This window comes from Eubalaena glacialis, chromosome 9 (assembly GCF_028564815.1).
Source record: "Eubalaena glacialis isolate mEubGla1 chromosome 9, mEubGla1.1.hap2.+ XY, whole genome shotgun sequence".
NCBI lineage: Eukaryota > Metazoa > Chordata > Mammalia > Artiodactyla > Balaenidae > Eubalaena > Eubalaena glacialis.
Window position 1 is genome coordinate 79,009,079 of NC_083724.1, and position 15,285 is coordinate 79,024,363.

A 15,285-nucleotide genomic window follows, 5' to 3' on the forward strand; every position below is an offset into this window, starting at 1 on the left:
AGACCCAAGGCAGCCAAAAATAAATAAATAAATAAATAATTTTTAAAAATCTCTTAAAAAAGGATCTGTAATCAATCAGGCATTTCTGAGAATTCCAGTTTCCATTTAGAGCATAACTCTCAGAGACTTAAATATGGTATTACTAGCAGTATTTATTGTTACTGTGAAGACATTCCTGTGAGAGTATATATTTTTAATACACAGATATCATTATTTCAAAATATTTTCAGTTTAATTTTAACTTTATGGTATTTGCACTTAATCTACTTGATTTTACAACTGCATCTCTTTTATATTGAATCTACTTATTCATAGCATAATTAACATAATTACTTTATTCTCCCTTGTAAAAAGAGTTTTAAAATAAAAATGCTGACATTACTACAAACAACCAAAGTGCTGAGTGAAGTATAGAATTTCTCTGTGTTCCTTTAATTCCTAGAATTTATTCCACTCATTCAGATTCCAAGGTCAGTGTGGTTGGAGTGGTCAAATCTGGGTGTAGGCAACAAAGGAATGCTTTTTCTTTAGAGGATTTTAGATCAATAATAACATTTACTGACACCTAATCTACTTTTTTATTATCATTAGGTGCCAGCAATTTCAATATTGCTAGCAAGAATTTAATTACCCCAAAACTTTTTTTTGTCTAATTTTCTAAACAATTACTCTATTGTTGAGTTTTACTTGCATACACATAAATATGCTTCCTAATAGCAAATTATTACTTCTCTTTAATAAATATTTTATACTTGGAAGTTACTTTAGAGAACTCTGTTATACAACTAGCCTGGAAGTATGCAGATTCAGCCACATGTGATCCTTTCAAGAGTAAACTTGTAATGTTTCAAAATCATTCTAGCTGTCTTCTGATTCAGTTTGTGTCTCTCATCTTGGTGATACCACATAGCCTTTTCTGTAAACAACAAATTCAGATAAACAATGAGTGCAGCAATTGTAAAGCCAAAGATGCAGAACTTGAAATACTCTAGTTCTGTTCTGCAGTGTGACCATGTTGCAGATTACTGATGTAAAAGGATTTTCCCACAAAAGCTGGTGTGCTGCTCACTGTCAAGTTGTGAACACAGTAAAGAGAAATTTGGCAAAGTTCATTTCAACCTTCAAAGTCCTGTGTTATCCAAAAGAAAATGTGGATACAAAAGAATCTGCTCAGATTTTTGTATTTGCTATATGTGATTTTCTAATAAACATGAATATGTGAAGATCATTGAATTTACAGAAGTCTTGAAAACGGGAATTATAATGTTACATTACTTTTGATGACAGATCAACATAGATATGTTTCCTTTTTACTTTTTATCAAGATATCTTTATTAATGTGTTTAGAACTAATTCATTACTTTTAGTATTTTATATTAGTTTTTATTTTTACTAGCATGATTATCCAAACTTAAAAATAATTCTCTGAATCTCCTTTCTGATCACTACTATTTATTTTATTTTATTACTATTAACTGAAAATATCTTTGTCACATAAACAAAGGGCATGTTAAAAATGAGCATTCTAGGTATCTGAGTTCTCCTCCAAATTCCTTTATTTTAGTTTCTTGTTATTGTTTCAGAGTTCAAATGCATATATATTTAAACTGAAGTTATGCCTTGTTATTGTTTTCTTCTACTTCATTTTAGCCTTTTTCTGGTGATTTATTTATGTATTTATTTACTTATTTATTTATTTACTTATTTATGCTGAAAATCTCCACATTAATTTTCTTCCAGCTGCTTTTATTTTTTATTTTATTTTATTTTATTTTAGTGTTACACTTTGCTGTACAGCAGAAACTATCAGTTATACACACACATATATCCACTCTTTTTTAGATTATTTTCCCACATAGGTCATCACAGACTATTGAGAAGAGTTCCCTGTGCTATCCAGTAGGTCCTTATTAGTTATCTATTTTATACATAGTAGTGTGTATCTGTCAATCCCAGTCTCCCAATTTATCCCTCTCCCCACCCCACTTTCTCCCCTGGTAACCATAAGTTTGTTTTCTACATCTGTGACTCTATTTCTGTTTTGTAAATGAGTTCATTTGTAACATTTTTTAGATATAAGTGATATCATGTGATATTTGTCTTTGACTTATTTCACTCAGTATGACAATCTCTAGGTCCATCCACATTGATGTAAATGGCATTTATTTTTAATCTTTAAAAAATATCTTTATATGATTATGAATGTTTTAAAATCTGTATTCATGTTTAAATAATTCATATTTACATGCTTGGGACTTCCCTGGATCCCTTGGAGGAGAAAGGGAGAGGTTTAAACATCTCAAAAACTTTTTCTGTTACTCATGTGATGTGCAGTCTCTTTAACACAAGGTCCTCTCACGCCTTTTTTTCTGTACCTTATCACACCTCTTCCCCTTAGCCATTTTCAAGCACTCCTTTGTTGCCCTACTGTCCTTAGAATTGACAGAATCAGTTTCTCCTGGGGGTGGGGTAGGATGCTCTCATTCTGGGGGTGTCAGTCCTAGTTGTGGTGTTCTCTGGCACTACGTTCTCTAGGTCTGCTTGAGCTCCTCCATTTCCCTCATGGGACCTGCCACACCATCACAGCTACTGGCAGTTATTCTGTGAGGTTTGGATATCCCTCTCTTCCCGATCACTTACATCTTAACTGGGAATTTTCTGGAAATCTCTGCCTCCATCTTACTCATGGTATAAATTGTGGGGACTTGTTTTCATTCCCATGGTTGGTATCTATTGCTGTTAGGTGAGGAAGTAGAGAATAAGCTCAAAGCTGCTTCCTTGCTCCTGTGAAAAATGAAAACTCTTAAGAATATTGTTCAAAATGAAAATTATAGTCAAAAGAATGACTCAAAAAATAACTATTAGAATCATGAAGGAAGAGAAATGGCTGAGGAATAAGATGGTGAAAGTTAACTTTTTCTTTAAATTAGGGAGAAAATAGTTAATATCTAAAAATTTTAAATATTTAGCAACATGGAATTAAATATCAGGGGAGCAAAAAATCCAAATTGATCAATGTTAGTTACCTGTGGGAAGAAGGTATGGTGGTGGGGGAATTGTTGCATAGGGGTTTTAAAATTTTCTCCATAAGCTAATCTTTACTAAGTATGTTAGGTGATGTGCTTGTGTTGCTACATTCTCTGCCTGTCTCTTTTTGCCTTTGTCTCTGTCTCTCTCTCTTTTTCAGGTCATCTATCTTAGAAGTGGCTTGGAACTTTCTGGTCCTGAAACAAGGAAGTAGAGAGACTGGTCTCACATGTAATTAATTAGGATATTTTATGGCAGTTATGACACTCTGTTGGACACCATGCAAGCCAAGGCCATGGACAATTATTCATCTGAATTTCAATAACAGACTTTTACTTCAAAGACATTATGAATTGTTTTTAAAGACCTTAAATACCTTTTCTTGTGATTTCTAATAAATCAGGTATTATTGAATATTTTCAACTCAGGTAATCTTGTGATCAGTTCTGAAACTTTTCTCTAAACTCGTTTAATTACCACTGTGTTTACCCAAATCCATGTATATACTATATTTGTGGGTATGTGTTTTAAGCACTTAGTTGTTGAAAACTCATTGATCTCTCTAGTGGTCACTCTAAAGGCAGATTCATATAGTTTGATGCAGCTGTGTCATTACTATGCCAGACAGACAATTTTTCTTAGATGATGTTTAGACTTTGGCCATTTAGGGTTTTTTGTGAGTGAGTGAACCAGACCAATCATTTTTAGAGAACTACTTTGGACCTGTTTATCTCCCTCATATTAAAACAATACATCTCAAGTTCAAGAGAGTTGATAAGTTCTATAAAATATCATTTACCAATATGTGGGAACATTCAAAATTTGTGATATTCTGTCTGGTAGGTCTGAGTATTTAGTGCAATTTAAGACATATGTTGGCACTGATAAGATGTAATCAAGTCACTTATACTGAATGTTAAAATATTGGTTAATTGAAGAGACTTTTGTCTTTCTTACAGTAGGAAAAGTAAGATAGTGCTGACTAACAGAATAAAGTTCTGCTTTAGTCAGAGGCTGGTTGTGAAGGTCATACTGGAATTTCTCTATTTGCAAGAATATAGGGGCAATGTGGTTTATTGCATTTCCCATCATACTTAAAATTTAAAAAACAAATATGGATTTTTCAGCAAATCTTTAAGTCACTAAGGCATATTTCCAATTCAGTTTTTGGCATTGTCAATTCTTATTTTTTGCATTTCTTATTTTTGGCATTGTCAATTTTTATTTTTCCCATTGTCAGCTTTAATTTAGTCTGGGGGTGGCGGAATGCAACTGATATGTCTCCATCCACTGTCCGCTTTCTCTCATGACTGTCCTCTTAGAATGATTCCTAGCCTGTTATACAGGTCCACTGTCTTCTTAAATTCTACTAAAGACGCCAAATGGTTCTCTCTGCTCTTCCTCTGGTTCCTGCAGTGGATGATTTTTAGAGTTATACTCTTTCCTGGGAATTCCCTGGTGGTCCAGTGGTTAAGACTCCATGCTTCCAATGCAAGGGGCAGGGGTTTGATCTCTGGTCGGGGAACTAAGGTCTCACATGCCTCACAGCATGGCCAAAAAAAAAAAACTCTTTCCTACATTTTCAGGATTCTCTTTTCTTTTTTTGTTTTGTAGTATTATAAACTATTAATATAACAACTCAACACTGTGCTCTAAAGATTTAGTGTTTTTTAAGAGACCAATAAATACATGCCTTTGACTTTACAATTTAAGTGAGTGATAGTTGGGTTTAAATATCTAATCTGTAAGTCAAAAGTATTAATAAACATGGTTCCCAATCAAAAATATTTTATTCCTCGAATTTGTTCCCTTTCTGTATTGTCAACTTCATTTATAAGTCCATCAACACATTGAATGAGGCCATCATAATAAGCCTACCTACACCATGACCTTGTCTTCCCATAGCAAATCTCTCATTGAGCCTATTCCTCATGCAGCACCTTATTATTTGACCCTGCCTATCTCCCCAGATCTATTTTTATTTTATATCCAATACATCTTTCAGTCCTTCAAATATGCCATGTATCCTCTGGGCCAAGGTTTCTACCTTACATAGAATCTTCTTTCCCCCTTCTCTCATTTCTCACCACATACACATTGCCTGGCTACCTCATATCCACCTCTGATAAAATCATTTTAGCAGAGTTGAGTGATTTTCTTGCATCACTACTATAGGTTACAATATAAATAATAAATACATAAATAATACCTTTGTAATTAAATCTCTACTTGTTTAGGGTCTGTTTTCCCCATTTAATTTTATACAAGTAATTATGTTAACTTATCTATAAGAATACAAGGAAATAACCAATGTTGCACATTAAACGTACTTCGATGTAAGCTCTTTAAGAGTAGACACTTTTTCTCACATTCATCTCTGCATCCATAGATTCTAGACATTATTTACTATCTAATAACAACATATATTCATTCAATAAGAAAATGTCTATTTGCAAATCTCCTACTAAAATCGAACTCTTTGCAATTAAAATAGCTCAAATATATCTGCTATAGTTTTAAGAAATTTTCCTGACTCAGATCCTAGAACTACTTTTACACTGAAATATTTTTGAAGCACATGTTTAATTTTGAGTATCTCTGTCCATTATCTAGTGATTAAAAATATATAAGTAACAAGTATTATCTCACCAGTCTACGTTTTATACAGGCATGTAAATCTAGTAAAAGCTGCTGTATATAGCATTTATTAACTGTAGATCTCCATGCAGTTGTTCATCTACTCATCTGTAGTAGAATAATGATTAATATTCATAATGCTAATTCAAAACTCTACAAGATTCTGGGGTAACTTCTAGTAATCAAAGACAGGTTTAAATTGTGTTTATCAGAGTTCTAATGGCCATAATAATAATAGCTGCTATATGTGGTTCACAAGACAGACTCATACCATTTTATCTCATCTTTATCATCACCCTGATATATAGTCAATAGCATTCCACTTTTACACATGAAGACACCCCGAACATCACATAGCTGGGAAGTGGCAAGATCAAAAGTCAAACACAGGTTTGTCTTTACAAAGTTCAGGTTCGTAAGAACTACTTTGGAAGTCACAGGCATCAGAATCAGATGAACTAAAGTTATTAGACTGAGTCTCTCTGGAAATCTATGTCATTCTGGGTCTGATATCTGGGTTTCGGCATTTTAGGATTAGGAAAAATGTTGATCAAGTCAGCTCCCTCAGGGATGATTTGATAAAAATAAAACTCAGGAAGGACTTGTTTATAGAACAGAATGACAATTTATTATTTTACCCTGAAAATATTACTGTCAAGCTGGCTTCAATACTCATGTTTGGTTGTTTGTGTATTTTTTATGACAAATTCTATTTTAGGCTATAAAGTCTAAGTCCTTCGAGAACTGTCTGTTAACTTGAGTGACTGGAAGAAACTGGCATACAGATACTTGTGTCTTCGGTGCTTTTTTTGGTTGATGCTGATAACTGATATCTCCTAAGAAATATTTCTCTTAGCTAGCATTTTTACATGATTCTCAGCTAATTGTAGGGAACATTGCCTTTCTATTACTCCTTTCCTTCCAATATTCAAATTGAAAAAGATTTGCTCTCTATAATAAAATGATTGTCATTCTGTCTTACAGGTTTAAAAATACAATTTTCTCAGATCCTTGAAAGCAGCTCTACCCTACAGGGCCAGATAACCATTAACCAACTCATAGGGCTGATATATCATGCAGAATATCATTCTGTCCAGTATTTTAAAATGCAAACACACCTACAAGAACAGCATACCATTAGTCTGCACAAACTAGGGCATTCTTCCCTTATAGGCAGAGTAACAAACACAAATCTAAATCGTAAAGCTGCTGGATGTGCATCTAATACAAATAAAAGGTTTTAGCGAAATGTATTAAATATTTAGTGGCACCAGAATAAGGTAGCCTCTTTTGTCCTACACATTTGGAAAGACCTTAACAATGGGCTTACATTTTAAAATACTCTGAACAGCCAGGGTTGGACACTGTCTGCCATCATTTCCTTTATTGAATTCCTTTTTCTTCTCTCCTAGGTAGACTACACTCTCCTTTTACTTCTGATTTTTTTTTTCATTTTTAAAGACTTTATATTATTTTCCAGTTAAAATTGGAACACTGTATCTGGTCATTTAAAAAGTTCCAAACTCTTTTCTGATTCACATTGTGATCATTTAAAGTTTAACTCTCAGAATGTGATATATTTATTTTATTTCCAAGGTCTTTCCGAGAAATTCTATGCAGTCTCCATGCACGGATACATGGAGGGCACCATTGCCTAGCATTCAGGTACACAGACACTATATCAGATTGCCTGGTTTCAAATCCTTATTACATCATTCATTAAGTGAACTTGGGTGTTGATTTTTCTGGACCTATGTTTCCTCATCCGTAAAATGGGGGCAATATATTATAGCAGCAAGAAAAAGATCAGTTAAAGAGACATTAACAAAGAAATTATTTATAGATGTATATTAGGTGTATATTAGGTGTATATAGATGTTAAAAGAAAAATAAAGAAAACAAGGGATGATGAGGCACAAAAAATTAACCACAGAGCAAAGCTGTTAGCATCACTATGATTGAAGGGACAAGGGAGATAAATAGTGTAGCTGGAGACTGGTGAAAGGGGAACTATAATTTTGGGCCAGGTAGCAGAACCTGATTTCAAGGAAGGATACATCTAAGTAAGAGACACAATGACTAAGCAGGAACAGAGTTGGAAATAAAAACCCTGACAGCTCCCTCTTTTCTCCCCAAACCAAGCTGTTGCCATTGCCTTCTTTTGGTTATGGGACACAAAGAGAGGCAAAGAATGGATCAGGTGAAGGGGAGAAGAGAGAATAATCAACATACCCTGTATTCATAGCAACTTAAGAGATTAGTATGAGGAACAAATGGGTTACTGTATGTGAATTTGTTCATAAACTCTTCAGCTGAGGAGAGAAAGCAATCACAACGTTTTACGTGGGTGAGGGTGTCACGATAGAACTTCATAACACAGGAGGGAAATTGAGAAAGGGGAAATACTGATTCTTGGCAGCCTCTCAACAATTGGGTCTCTGTTCAATCATGGTGCATGCCTCCAATATCAATCTCTTTACAAGTCACATTTTGTTTCCTAGTGTAACAGTGTTAGTAGAGGACAATTAAGCTGCTTGTGAACAAGACAGTAAGATCTAAAAGATTTATATATATACATATATCTCATATACATACTGAAGACAGTCCAAAGTGAGTCTGGTTGTCCATCCCAAGTCTGGATATCTCTGCTCCCTCAGATCATTTAGGCCCTCAGATTCCTTCCATCTTATTTCTACGTCATCCCCTGAGGAATCATATTTGTTGGCATGGCTAAAGTTGTATCCTAGGTACCTCCAGGTATTAGCTTCTAGAAAGGGGAAAGAGTGGGAGGAGTGTGTTCACTGTTTTAAAGTACTGGCATGGAAATGGTACTCATCATTTCTGTTCATATTTATTGCCAAAAACTGTATCACTTAATCTTACTGCCGCACCTAATGACAAGGGAGGCTAGGAACTATGTAGCGGATTAGGTATGTACCTAACTATTTTTCAAAATATTATTTATGAAACAATGAATGAGAGGGCAAACAGCAGAAGCAAGAACTATAATCCTGCAGCCTGTGGAATGAAAACCACATTCACAGAAAGATAGACAAAATGAAAAGTCAGAGGATGATGTACCAGATGAAGGAACAAGATAAAACCCCAGAAAAACAACTAAATGAAGTGGAGATAGGAACCTTCCAGAAAAAGAATTCAGAATAATGATAGAGAAGATGATCCAGGACCTGGGAAAAAGAATGGAGGTAAAGATCGACAAGATGCAAGAAATGTTTAACAAACACCTAGAAGAGTTAAAGAACAAACAAACAGAGATGAACAATACAATAACTGAAATGAAAAATACACTAGAAGGAATCAATAGCAGAATAATTGAAGCAGAAGAACGGATAAGTGACCTGGAAGACAGAATGGTAGAAATCACTACTGCAGAAGAGAATAAACAGAAAAGAATGAAAAGAAATGAAGACAGCCTAAGAGACTTCTGGGACAACATTAAACACGCCAACATTCACATTACAGGGGTCCCAGAAGAAGCAGATAGAGAGAAAGGACCCGAGAAAATTTTTAAAGAGATTATAGTCAAAAACTTCCTTAGCATGGGAAAGGAAATATCACCCAAGTCCAGGAAGTGCAGAGAGTCCCAGGCAGGATAAACCCAAAGAGGAACACACCGAGACACATAATCATCAAATTGACAAAAATTAAAGAAAAAGAAAAAAATTTTAAAGCAACAAGGGAAAAACAACAAATAACATACAAGGGAACTCCCATAAGGATTTTCTCAGCTGATTTCTCAGCAGAAACTCTACAAGCCAGAAGGGAGTGGCATGATATATATAGAGTGATGAAAGGGAAGAACCTACAACCAAGATTACTCTACCTAGCAAGGACCTCATTCACATTTGACAGAGAAATCAAAAGTTTTACAGACAAGCAAAAGCTAACAGAATTCAGCACCACCAAACCAGTTCTACAACAAATGTTAAAGGAACTTCTCTAGGCAGGAAACACAAGAGAAGAAAAATATCTACAATAACAAACCCAAAACAATTAAGAGAATGGTAATAGGTACATACATATTGATAACTACCTTAAATGTAAATGGATTAAATGCTCCAACTAAAAGACATAGACTGGCTGAATGGACACAAAGACAAGACCCGTAAATATACTGTCTACAAGAGACACACTTCAGACCTAGGGACACATACAGACTGAAAGTGAGGGGATAGGAAAAGATATTCCATGCAGGTGGAAATCAAAAGAAAGCTGGAGTAACAATACTCATATCAGATAAAATAGACTTTAAAATAAAGAATATTACAAGAGACAAGAAAGGACACTACATAATGATCAAGGGATCAATCCAAGAAGAAGATATAACAGTTGTAAATATTTATGTACCCAACATAGGAGCACCTCAATACATAAGGCAAATGCTAACAGCCATAAAAGGGGAAATCGACAGTAACACAATAATAGTAGGGGACTTTAACACCCCACTTTCACCAATGGACAGATCATCCAAAATGAAAATAAATAAGGAAATACAAGCTTTAAAAGACACATTAGACCAGATAGATTTAATTGATATTTATAGGACATTCCATCCAAAAACAAGAGAATACACTTTCTTCTCAAGCGCTCATGAAACATACTCCAGGTTAGATCGTATCTTGGGTCACAAATCAAGCCTCAGTAAATTTAAGAAAACTGAAATCATATCAAGCATCTTTTCCTACCACAACACTATGAGATTAGAAATAAATTACAGGGAATAAAACGTAATAAACACAAACACATGGAGGCTAAACAATACGTTACTAAATAACAAAGAGATCAATGAAGAACACAAAGAGGAAATCAAAAAATACCTAGAGACAAATGACAACGAACACATGATGATCCAAAACCTATGGGATGCAGCAAAAGCAGTTCTAAGAGGGAAATTTATAGCAATACAATCCTACCTCAAGAAACAAGAAAAATCTCAAATAAACAATCTAATCTTACACCTGAAGGAAGTAGAGAAAGAAGAACAAACAAAACCTAAAGTTAGTGGAAGGAAAGAAATCATAAATATCAGAGCAGAAATAAATGAAATAGAAACAAAGAAAACAATAGTGAAGATGAATACAACTAAAACCTGGTTCTTTGAGAAGATAAACAAAATTGATAAACCTTTAGCCAGACTCATCAAGAAGGAGAAGACTCAAATCAATAAAATTAGAAATGAAAAAGGAGAACTTACAATGGATACCGCAGAAATACAAAGCATCCTAAGAGACTACTACAAGCAACTGTATGCCAATAAAATGGACAACCTGGAAGAAATGGACAAATTCTAAGAAAGGTATAACCTTCCAAGACTGAACCAGGAAGAAATAGAAAATCAGAACAGCCCAGTCACAAGTAATGAAATTAAAATTGTGATTAAAAATCTTCCAGCAAACAAAAGTCCAGGACCAGATGGCTTCACAGGTGAATTCTATCAAACATTTAGAGAAGAGCTAACACGCATCCTTCTCAAAATCTTCCCAAAAATTGCAGAGGAAGGAACACTCCCAAAATCATTCTACGAGGCCACCATCACCCTGATACCAAAACCAGACAAAGATACCACAAAAAAAGAAAATTACAGACCAATATCACTGATGAATATAGATGCAAAAATCCTCAACAAAATACTAGCAAACAGAATCTAACAACACATTAAAAGGATCATATACCATGATCAAGTGGGATTTATCCCGGGGATGCAAGGATTCTTCAATATACACAAATCAATCAATGTGATAAACCATATTAACAAACTGAAGAATAAAAACCATATGATCATCTCAATAGGTGCAGCACAAGCTTTTGACCAAATTCAACACCAATTTATAATAAAAAACTCTCCAGAAAGTGGGCATAGAGGGAACCTACCTCAACATAATAAAGGCCATATATAACAAGCCTGCAGCAAACATCATTCTCAATGGTGAAAAACTAAAAGCATTTCCTCTCAAATCAGGAACAAGACAAGGATGTTCACTCTCACCACTATTATTCAACATAGCTTTGGAAGTCCTAGTCACAGCAATCAGAGAAGAAACAGATATAAAAGGAAATCAAATTGGAAAAGAAGAAGTTAAATTGTCACTGTGTGCAGATGACATTATACTATACATAGAGAATCGTAAAGATGCTACCAGACAACTACTAGAGCTAATCAATGATTTTGGTAAAGTTGCAGGATACAAAATTAATGTGCAGAAATTATTGCATTCCTATACACTAACAATGAAAGATCAGAAAGAAATTAAGGAAACAATTCCATTCACCATTGCAACAAAAAGAATAAAATACCTAGGAATAAACCTACCTAAGGAGGTAAAAGACCTGTACTCAGAAAACTATAAGACACTGATGAAAGAAATCAAAGATAACACAAACGGATTGAGAGACATACCATGCTCTTGGATTGGAAGAATCAATATTGTGAAAATGACTATACTACCCAAAGCAATCTACAGTTTCAATGCAATCCCTATCAAATTACCAATGGCATTTTTTTACAGAACTAGAACAAAAAATCTTAAAATTTGTATGGAGACACAAAAGACCCCGAATAGCCAAAGCAATCTTGAGGGAAAAAAAAACCGAGATGGAGGAATTAGACTTCCTGACTTCAGACTATACTGCAAAGCTACACTAAGCAAGAAAATATGGTACTGACACAGAAAACAGAAATATAGATCAATGGAAAAGGATAGAAAGCCCAGAGATAAACTGATACACCTATGGTCAACTAATCTATGACAAAGGAGGCAAGGATATACGATGGACAAAAGACAGTCTCTTCAATAAGTGGTGCTGGGAAAACTGGACAGCTACATGTAAAAGAATGAAATTAGAACACTCCCTAACCATACACAAAAATAAACTCCAAATGGATTGTATTTAGATGTAAGGATGGACACTATAAAACTGGATGTAAGGATGGACACTATAAAACTCTTAGAGGAAAACATAGGAAGAACACTCTTTGACACAAGTCACAGCAAGATCTTTTTGACCCACCTCCTAGAGTAATGGAAATAAAAGCAAGAATAAACAAATGGGACCTAATGAAACTTGAAAGCTTTTACACACCAAAGGAAACTATAAACAAGCCAAAAAGACAACCCTCAGAAAGGGAGAAAATATTTGCAAATGAATCAACAGACAAAGGATTAATCTCCAAAATATATAAACAGCTACTGTAGCTCAATATTAAAGAAACAAACAACCCAATCAAAAAAATGTGCAGAAGACCTAAATAGACATTTCTCATGAGAAGAGATACAGATGGCCGAGAAGCACATGAAAAGATGCTCAATATCACTAATTATTAGAGAAATGAAAATCAAAACTACAATGAGGTATCACCTCACATGGGTTAGAATGGGCATCATCAGAAAATCTACAAACAAGTGTTGGAGAGTGTGTGGAGAAAAGGAGACCCTCTTGCACTGTTGGTGGGAATGTAAACTGATATAGCCATTATGGAGAACAGTATGAAGGTTCCTTAAAAAACTAAAAATAGAATTACCATATGATCCAGCAATCCCACTACTGGGCATATACCCAGAGAAAACCATAATTCAAAAAGACACATGTGCCCCAATGTTCACTGCAGCACTATTTAAAATAGCCAGGTCATGGCAGCAACCTAAATGCCCATCGACAAACGAATGGATAAAGAAGTTGTGGTACATATATACAGTGGAATATTACTCAGCCATAAAAAGGAACAAATTGGGTCATTTGTAGAGATGTGGATGGACCTAGAGACTGTCATACAGAGTGAAGTAAGTCAGAAAAACAAATATCGTATATAAACACATATATGTGGAATCTAGAAAAATGGTACAGATGAACTGGTTTACAAGGCAGAAATTGAAACACACATATAGAGAACAAACATATGGACACCAAGGAGGGCAAAGTGGGGTGTGGGGGTGGTGGTGGTGGGATGAATTGGGAGATTGCGATGGACATATATACACTAATATGTATAAAACAGATAACTAATAAGAACCTGCTGTATACAAAAAAATAATTGAGCGAATGAAAGATGATTTTTGACAGCCATGTCTCTGACATTACTTTTTTTCCTTGATGCTCTTTGAAGGAATAATTAATGCCATCTGAGATATGAGTTTACATACTTCAGTTTACTCAAAGAATGCATTTCACAATTTCTTAGATATGAATTATTTGGTTCAAGGTAATTAAACTAAATGGGATATAAAGGAGGAGTATGTTAAAAGTATGTAGGAGAGTATATTGAATGTATGTATAAGGATTTTATAGAACACCTCCCCAAAACAATAATTCCTCCTTTTTTCCCTCCCTTCTTCTTGATGACAGTCTGCATTTTTTTCTTTTGTTCTTTTTGTATGTCATTTCCATTCTTTCTCTCTCTGAAGATTACTATCTGTGCTCCTCTTGAATGTATAGATTCCTGATTGGCTCACTTGGATCAATTTCCTATCCCAGTCCTCATCACTTGTGTCTGAGGCTAGTGCCATGTGGTCCACTACCTATTAATTAGTAATCATGGGAAAAGCTCATATGATAAGATTATATGCTAGAGTTGGCTCACTGTCATACATCCTACAGTAAATTAATTTATTACTGTACACCTAACTGGAGTCACATCTCTAAATGTTAATTTATTTAGAGGAAAATGTCATGGATATATCTTGTAAGAGTTAAATGAAGGAACTCAAATCAGTGTTATTAATTTAGAGAATAGAGATACCACTGTGGGTTTCCATGGACTTTGATGGCTTTGTGCAGGAGTATATACTATGGGGCACTTTTGGGAACAGGTTGAGATTTGAACAGGTGGAGAAAGGAGGAGAAGGTACTCAAAGGTTGGTGAATAGAACATGTATATACAGACACATAGTTGAAATAATTCTCATGCATAGAAAAACCTGACCCTGTTATAGCAAAAAAGTTCACATCAGTAAATAATAAATGAATGATACAAATATTGAATTAAATGTTTAATTCAACTCACATAAATACATTTTGCCTTGTAATATATTGATGCTTTCATAGATATTTTAAAACATCATCTTATATAATTCTCTAAACAGCTCTTATAGTCTGTTTCATACTACTCTTATTTTTCATATGATGAAAGAACAGTTCAGAGTGGTAAAAATAAATACCCAAAGTCAAGCAGCTAGTGAGTGACAAAACAAAAATTTGAATTCCATTATTCTGACTCATTGCAGTGGACAAAAGCATTTATGTAACATCAAAAATCCTGTTTTACTTCTCTGGCTTGAATTTATTCATCAAATAGGTCTAAATGTTCTAGGAAGTCTGACTGGAATTTAGAGGGACATATTACATTCCAAAAGGCTTCTTCATGATACATCTTGGTTATGTGGGCTGTGGCAAGATATTTCATGACAGATACTTGCCAAAATATTCAAAGAAGAGATCATCATTATGTTCAATACTATATACGTATTTATGGAAATCTTCTCAAGTGCTCATGGAACATTCTCTAGGATACATCATATCTTGGTTCACAAATCAAGCCTTGGTAAATTTAAGAAAATTGAAATCATATCAAGTATCTTTTCCGATCACAACACAGTGAGACTAGAT